Source organism: Epinephelus moara, chromosome 6 (genome assembly GCF_006386435.1).
Source record: "Epinephelus moara isolate mb chromosome 6, YSFRI_EMoa_1.0, whole genome shotgun sequence".
NCBI classification, from domain to species: Eukaryota; Metazoa; Chordata; class Actinopteri; order Perciformes; family Serranidae; genus Epinephelus; species Epinephelus moara.
Window position 1 is genome coordinate 9588693 of NC_065511.1, and position 9144 is coordinate 9597836.

The window sequence follows — 9144 nt, forward strand, 5'->3', positions numbered from 1 at the left end:
TGAGCGGGCGAGAAGAGAGGCTGAATGCACAGAATGGGATTCGGTGCTACTGCTACCATCGCTGGGGAGATATATCATCAGGAGGAAAAGCGCCGCAGAGAGTGCAGCACAAGGGGTGAAGTTGCGTCTTCTTTTCCTCGCAGATGATGGTTCAGGTTCATTCTCTCCTGTTGCGTGATAAGTGTGGTCCATTCGCAAACTTTATAACTAAAAAAACTTTTCACTACTCTTTATCGACGAACTACTAACACTCTCTGCTGTTTCCTCCTCCTTCTTCCTTCCTTCCGCTCACTCTCTGCTGTTTCCTCCTCCTTCTTCCTTCCTTCCGCTGTCTTCGTTGGTTTATTTATAGACGTGAAACGCGTTCTCTGGCTGGCTGGATTGTCCGCTCGGGCTGCCGTAGATACATGGCGGCGCAAGATACAATATAAACATATTAATGGGTAGAATATTCAGATTCAGATTCAGATTTGACAATAAACCATGCCAAATATTACACATTGGCCCTTTAAATGTTGATCTGAGTTAAACATTGAAGGGGGTTGGGGTGAGGAAATGAAGCGTCACAGGTACAGCCTGAACTTTTACACTCAGCAGAACAGAGCTTGACCCAGCTCCCAACCCTGATCTTGACCAGAGTTGTTTTGTGGAGTCGACTTAACCCAGATGAACCCTTTCACACTGGTGATGGAGACACACATTTCCTGGGTCAGCAGTCTGCTGTGGAAGAGGTTTTAGACACAAAAAGGGTGCAATGGTCCTCACAGTATCATTTTAGTTCCCCTGGGGATTTGTTTGATTTTGCTATTTAATGTCTATATTTTACTTTATTGCTTTATTATTACTTACCTGTTATTAATACTAAATCCACCTCATGCCGTTGCTGCTTTAAACACCTGGGTTCAGGTGTGTCTTTGCCAGGACAAAACCTCTGCTGCACAGAATGAAATGCAGTTAATGTCTGTGTCACTTGAGATCCTGAGCTTTCTGTCTCATTTGACAAGCAGAGCAGCCATCATCATGATGATCTGATGACCTGCAATGTCTACATCATTACCATACAGCATACATTCATTACCATTAATGATCTGCAAAGTTAAACTCTGCTCTGCTACTTTGAGAAGTTGATGCACTACATAGGCTACAGGGCTGTGCTCTTTAATCAAACGTGCTTCCTGAGCCTCTTCAGAAATATATTTAGCATCTCTAAGGAATGTGTTTTCTATCTCCCATTTTCAAATAGATCATCACTGAGAATGCTCCTAGTATAGAAATCCCAAGTGAAAGAAGTCATGGCTGGCCTGGATCCTAAAACAGACATAAACAATCTACAGTATGTGGGCCAGCGCCAGGGAGAAAGTGACTGTGTGACATAAAAGGGAATAATAAGACATAATGCATTCTGCTCTTACCAACTAGTGTCCAAAACATGCAGAAAAAACTAACAGTGTCAACTACGAGTTAAGAGTTTTATGTTGTTAATCCACAGAGATATAGGCAGGTCCATACGGATTCTTGGCAGCAAACACTAGGGTTTGATAGGGTTTTATATATATGTGTGTGTGTGTGTGTGTGTGGCAGCACTGCAGCATACTACATAAATATTGTAGTGGGTTCTTAACCATCCTCTAGAGTCTCCTCTTGGCAACTGGAAGTGAATAATGCATTACGGCGATGCTGGAAAGATAGTGCTTTATTACAGTTTTGAAGTATAATATGAGTTGTTTGCCTCTGAAACTGCTCAGCGGGGGAAATGCTTCTACTTATTGTCGACCTTTTTATGGGCCATTCTGTCTTTTTTCCCCCTTTTGATTCATATTTAATAATTCAGGTTATCTCACACAAAGGAGAATTGTTTTTAAGTCATATAGAAGTAGCACACATCAACAACATTTGAAAGCTCTGATCCAAACTGAAGCTGCTGTTTTTGTGGATCTGGTATTTTGGTTTTCATTCAGAGAATTTTGTGTTCGCTATTGGTGTTTCCATGGTGATATAAATCATTTTTCTTCCACTTAACAATGGATCAAATGGAGCTAAAAACAGAATCAAAGCAGCTTGTGGATACAGCACAAACGGAGGTTTTCTTTAAATAAAAGAAGGGCAGAAACATTGTGGAGCCTCTTGATTATACTGGAAATGCAAATGTCTTTAGTTATTTTTAAGAAAAGCTCAAATTACAAAAATGACACAAAAGTAGGCTCACTGTTTCCTGCTCCTATCTAAATATATGTGATGCAATATGAATAAATGATATAAAAACATACAAAGCATTGCTGATTTATTTTTCTAACTTTTTAGGATCACAACAGTCCATTCAAGCTATGCAGCTAGCTATTCTCCCAGCCTTTATTTATTATGATACAGAATCCCACTTCCTGCACACACATGAAAACACACACAATGTGACATCACATTAAAGCATGACAACAGTTTTCTCTCAAAATCATCAGAGAGGAAAATAAGTGTTGGAGGAAATTAACTGTTAGAAAATGGCACAAACAGTGCAGCCTTGTCACTTGAAATTGACTGGGGGTAGTTGAGGAGATATAGTGCTGAGAGGCCTGACTCTCTCCCTCTCTGCTCTTACGATGTGCAGGCTCTTTCATCTGGTAAACAAATGTCTGAGATCTAAAGGCTTTCCCATAGTTGTTATGCTAACCTTGGAGAGCGAAGCCACTCCATTAGCATTTGAAGGAGCTAAATATTAGCTAAGAAAGAGAGTGCTCCCATTTAAAGGCATGAGAAAAAGTCCGCTGCCTTTGGTACCTAACCATCTGTGCTGGCTTCTCTCCCTGCACTGCAAACACGACTTCAGGAGCCGCCCAGAGCTCAGGCTACTAACAGCACATACTTTGAGCCCTGCCTCTGAAAATAAGCCTTTCTTACGCCACATCTTTTAATTCAGATAGACTCCAGCAGAGCTTCACTCCATCTAAATAAAGCTGTTTAGACTCAAGACCAAACAGGCAATTTTCCATGACAAGTCCATTTTTTAAAATATTTAGGTTCCAGTGTGATTGTGTGTGAATGATCTGCCAAAGCAAAACCACCAGTGTGGTGGAATATAAAACACAGAAAGCTGTCCACCCTCCAAAGCACGTCAAACTGTTTCACAATCATCAGGCCTGAGAAAAGTAGATAGTGTAAAGCCTCCAATAATATTTAGATTTTCTGAATGCAAGTAGGTTGTGAGAAAAGTGTGACAATTAACAGCTGAATGTTGAAGCATCTGCCTCATTTTCACTGTAATATAAGTTACATGTTCAGTTATCATTTAGCTCAGTCATGACAAGATATCTCTTTAAGACTGCCACTGACAATTTTTGACACTGAAAGTTCATTCTTGACCACAGAAACAGTGAGTGACAAAACAACCTCAGAAACTGAGACTGAAGGCCATAATATGTTCTAGATAAAGTGGTTCTTACAAAGTGTTATCTGAATAGTGTTTATAGTCTAAAGAGTAGGCTATTTATAGGTATTCAGAGCAGACAAAAGTGGGGTTGAAAAGGCTGTCATCTTAAGGCCTCAACACACCAAGCCAACGGTTCAGCACCTTGAATTGGTATCTGAGCTATCGCAGCCCGTCAGTGAATATAAATAATCTGATTGGCAGTTCAGCTCAGTGCATGAAAAGAAAAACAAAGTGAGGAAAGCAAAGAAACGTCTTAAGTCAAAAGGGAGTGAGATCGAAACATACCTGCTGTGTTACTTACGTTTATTTTTTGTAGCCAGTTTTTGAGCCATATAACAGAAAAAGTTTGTAAGTGTTTGTTCGAAATTGTTATTGTTCGTTAGTGCAAGGTAAATATCATTTGTTGTGCCAACATCAGGTTGGGTTAATGTGCTAACTGGCTAACTAGCATCTTGAATCCATGCTGTTGGTCCTCGGTTTCTCTTTTTGAAAGATGAATATAGACTACCGCCACCTGCTGGCATGGAGAGTTATTTCCTCTTATGCCGGTGCCGAACATATGTGCCTGTTGGCTGTAGTTTTTGGGGTGTGTTAAAGTGCAACTTTTTGGCCAAGACACAGGCAGTGACATGCTGTCAGAGTAAGCAAGGTAGGCAGTGCCTACCCTGTCTCCATTGTAAATCACACACATTCTCTAAACCAATATGTAATGAAATAAACTTGTATTTGTAATATTGCTGTTTATTCTTATGATTTTTATCTTTAATTTTTCCATTAATTCAATGCGGTTATGATGAGAAATGTAGCCACTGCGCATCATGTAGTACAAAAACAATTAAGAGACAGACATTGCCGCAAGCCAAAAATGCATGTTGCGCATGCACACTTCAATCCTGTATCCTACAACTTCCTGTAAAAAACAAAAAGAAAGACGTCTTCTGTGCCTTTTTACATAAATATGCCAGAAATGTTCTTGGTTACATATAATCAAGATTCCACACTGGAAATTTGCCCAGTTGGATTTAGAAGTGGCTATGTCAGAGCTCTATATAGCTAACGTATGTCAGCATCAATGTTACCATGGCGGCAGCTGCAGGCATCTCAGACCTGAACAATTTTGCAAAATTGGAATTTTTAAAGCAAAAAGGAAAATACAGCAAGGGGGAGGGACTAGTACAAGAAAAGATTGGCTGTACTGTAAATGGCTGTGCTAGCAGTCGTCGACTGTACCACTATTCAGTCCCTGAGGATGAGTTTTATAACACTGTAACTGATGTTTCACTAGAAAATATTGACAGATGGATGTTATCTTACAGTACCCTTGAGATATATGAGCCATTGTACATTTATGTTTGGCTTTATATTGAAATGACCCATGTTGCTAACTAAACGCAAGACATAAACATAGTTGGTCACTGTGCCATAATTAAGCATATGGTTGCATTCTGATATTGAACATTGGTTACTAGTGCAAAGTAATTACATTTCAAAAGCAGTTATTTTACATGCCACTCTTGTACAGTATGTGAATTCTGTGTCATCGATGATGAGAACTTACTGGATACTGACCGGTGTGTGCTTGCTTGCACGCATAAAGCGAAAAAATAAATACTTGGTGAATAATTTGTGAAACTTGAACTATTCACTAAACTTGTGCTCTACAGATAATCTGTTAAACATCTACATAGTACAGGGACACAAGTAACTTGTTGAATCTCAACTAATAAGCTGTTGAAATGTTACAAATACTCTTTAAACTATCAGTAGGTGGACTATCCAAATAAGCTGTTACCGTAATTTCAGTTTGACACCTATTGTAGAAATTGGGGGTTTTAGTTTAGTTTTTCAAGTGCTTTTACCATCACAGATTGAAAACTGTTCAGACTGCACTTTGGCCCATCTATCTGTTGTTTCTAAATGTGGTACTTGGAGTAGATCGGCATATTTGATGAAGCTGATGTACTTGCTTGACTCTTAAACATTTTAGGTTGTACCCACATGGCTGAATGCACTTATAGTAAGCCGCTTTGGATAAAAGTATCAGCTAAATAGATGTAATGTAAGTAGTGAGAAGGTACAGAGGAGTGAAGCGTGTTGTGAATTTGCCTCTTGATGCCCGCAGCACTGTGGTGAAACTCTACTTTCAGCTGTTGTACGTGTGTGATCTGCCCGTTCAATTGTCATGTTAATGCAGTAATTAGCTACCACATTCTTTGCCTTTTTTCTCAGAAATGGTGCTGGAGCCAGAGGCTGGTGGTCAGGGGCTGATTTCATGGACAGAATGCATGCTGGGCCACATCACCCAGAGGGAGGTCGGAGCACCCTGCCCGCCCACCTTCAGCCCCTCAGCCCTGCTGCTGCTGCTGCTGCACTGGAAGGCACACCTGTTACACTTTCCCAGGGGTGTGGAGGTGGAGAGGGCACTAACACCCTGGAGCAGAAAGAACAAGCACACACACACAACATTCACACTGAAAAGGCAGCAACACTGCCGCCCACATTGCGCACACTATAGGGCATGAAACTTTCATTTATCCTCGTTTCCACCACTAAAACACATTCCCACACCACAAGTGGATCTGAATCCCCACCCCCCACCACACACAGCCACACACACACACGCACGCAGAACACACACACACACACACACACACTTGTTTTTCTTTTTGTAAAGAGCTCTAATTGTATGGGAAAGAGGAAGAGATGCTTTGCTGTGTGTGGATATACAGAGGAAAATCATTTTTTTCCAAGTGACATGAACAGAGAAGAAAATTGGCACAAGAAAGTGTAGGAAAGGTGTGACAAACGATACAAACTGATATTTAGGAGATGTGATTGGGGTCTTCCTGGTCCTCAAGGTCAGAGAGTGAAAAAAAATAAAGTAATTATTCAAATGTATTCAGAGATTAAATAGGAAAACGGATGAATCGCCTCCTGTAGAGTGCTGGAATGAAGGGATGAGAAAAGGGATGTAAAGGGATGAAGAGAGGATGGGTTAATGATTTGAGGGAGGGGGGGCAACCTGCATGGGCCCCCTGCTCTCATTATGGAGGAGCAGGCACAACATAATCCCATCTCTTGCCACCACAGGTGGGCAGTTTTTAGAAATGCTGCAGAAGTAACATGTGAACTTCAGGCTCCTGGGTGGCTTTTTCCAAAACGACGGTTGACTGACATTTGACGGCAAGAGTTGTTAGGAGATGAGCAGTCAACATCCTACTGATTGGAGCACATGATAACCTCGTATGACCTACAAACATTAAGTCATTCAATCCCCTTTTTCAACAAGCCCAGTAAGCGCAGATCATCTACCATCACTAGCCTGCTAGGGTTACAACTGTCAGCTGATGTTACTTTTTATCAATGTTATTTTGACACCTGCATCATCAGCAGCTCCTGAACGTTCCTGCTGTGGTCATTCTGCATTACAGAGAGGAAGTGGGTTAGCTCTAGTGTTAGCTATCTCCTCCAGATCTGGGGAAGAGACAGTCAAAACACATAGCAAGTAGAATCCTGTATTCTCAGCACTCCATACATTACTCAGTGATTTAATGGCAACATTGTGTAGCATATGGAGTCACAGAGTAACATAGGCAGTGCTAAATCACAGATAGAACTGAGCATGGTTAACTGTCCGTGTGACCGATGGAATTCATACCGTATGATATGTCTATTTTTTGTGCCAACTCACACGGATGTTGCAACAATCAAATTATGGTACAGGGAAGTAGTAGTCAGAACTGAAAAATAACTTAATTGTTGTGTGTGTGTAGCCTATATATATATATATATATATATATATATATATATATATATATATTTATATATATATATTTATATGCAAACAATATTATTTATTTTATTGAATAAAAAGTAGTGTTATGATGTTGGATGTTACAGGGTGTTAAATACAAATGCTGAGCCCACTATTCTGATTTAGGCTGTTCTAATGCACTTTTCGTGCATATACCTACGAAAAGCAATGTACCAGAATTCGTATGTAACACACGTAATCATGAAAGTTGTGAATACATGATGCAGGTGCTGATGGGCAGAATTAGGAAGAAAGAAAGAAGTATGAAGACCGAAAGTTGGGGTGGTGGATGGGTCAACATACACACAACTCCTCTCCAGGAGAACAGTGTTCATGTCCCATGTCTAATCAAGTTATTTCTGAATTATTTCGTATTGACTCATTACGTTACGTTATGTTTCTTTTCCTAAACCTTACCTATGTAATTTTACGTTAACTATGTAACTTTACATAAAGTAAGTGCAGCAAGTAAATCAAGTACGTAAAGTGACGACACCCAACCATGTTTTTTTCCCCTACACTTAACGTTACTGGTAGGGGTGGCAATTTGTTGGGCACTAATTAATTAGATATCATACATACCGTTGAATGAGGATATGTCTGATTATAACTGATTGTCTGACTGTTCTTATGCATATGGTAATCTTTCTAATAAGACAGTGTTCCTCAAATTTGTTGCAATATATCATATATCGCCTTGCTTACAGTATCACAATATATTGAACAGTAACCCCTGTATTGTGATACATATTATCACCATATTCTTGGTAATACATAGCCATAACATGTATGTATGTAGATAGATAGATAGATAGATAGATAGATAGATAGATAGATAGATAGATAGATAGATAGATAGAAAATGAATTTTAATTTCATTTTGACTGCCTAATAATAATGTTATTGTAGCAGTAATCGGCTTGATTTAACCTTTAGCCTAGCTAATGAAAGCATATGTGATTTGCATTTTATCTTGTGCAAAGTTTCAAAAGTTTGACAAACCTTTGGATGACAGTTTAATGGAATGCAAAAGTGGAGGACAGATGATGAGAAACAAGAGTCCTCTCACTTTCTCTCTTTCTTTTTTTCTCACTTACTGCCTTCCTCCTTCTCCCCATCCTCGCTCTCAATAACATTCCAGTCAGTGGTCTGCAGTTGGATCATAGAGATGCAGGGTCTCTGCTGGCGTCCGGGGTCGCCGACAAGAAAGACAAGGAGCAGATGGTGGTCTTTGTCATTCCCTCCTCTTTTCAGCCTCCTGGCAAGCCTCACCACCTCTCTCTCTCTCTGCACCACATCAGCATTGCAGGAGTCTGAATAGGCCCCAACCTTCGCAATGCAAGCAGCCTCGTAGGTATGGACCTCCACAACCAGATGGTGAGATTATTTGGAGCAATTAATTCTCTGAGAGAATCAGTGGGAACATGTTTGCAGCAGAGATTTGGGGGCGCGCGGTTGAATGCATTGAATGACATTCTTCCTCAAAGTCCCTCCAAGAAAAAAAAAACTTTCGAAGGGGTGGGAAGGTGGGGGCCTATGGTGGGAGGTTCCACGAAGAACACAGTGAAAGGGGGGACTTTATCCAGGCAAGAAAAGCGCGCGTAAAGTATGAGACTGTGTACGGGGGCTTTTCTTAATGAAAAGAGACAAAGGGTTTACATTGGAATTTCCACATTCCAGAGCAAAAAATAAACAGAAAAATGTGTCTTTATATCTAAATATATTGGATATCTAATGTCACAGAATAACCAGATATGTTTGCCACTTACCACCATGTTGTCTGATTAGCTGTCAGAAGCGATCAATCGACATATCAATCCGTCCATCAACTGCTGCCTTTTTAGGTTCAACAGTCTGTCCTGCTAAGTAGGTGAGCAGTAACATAAGGGCTGTAATCCGTCCCCACACTGCA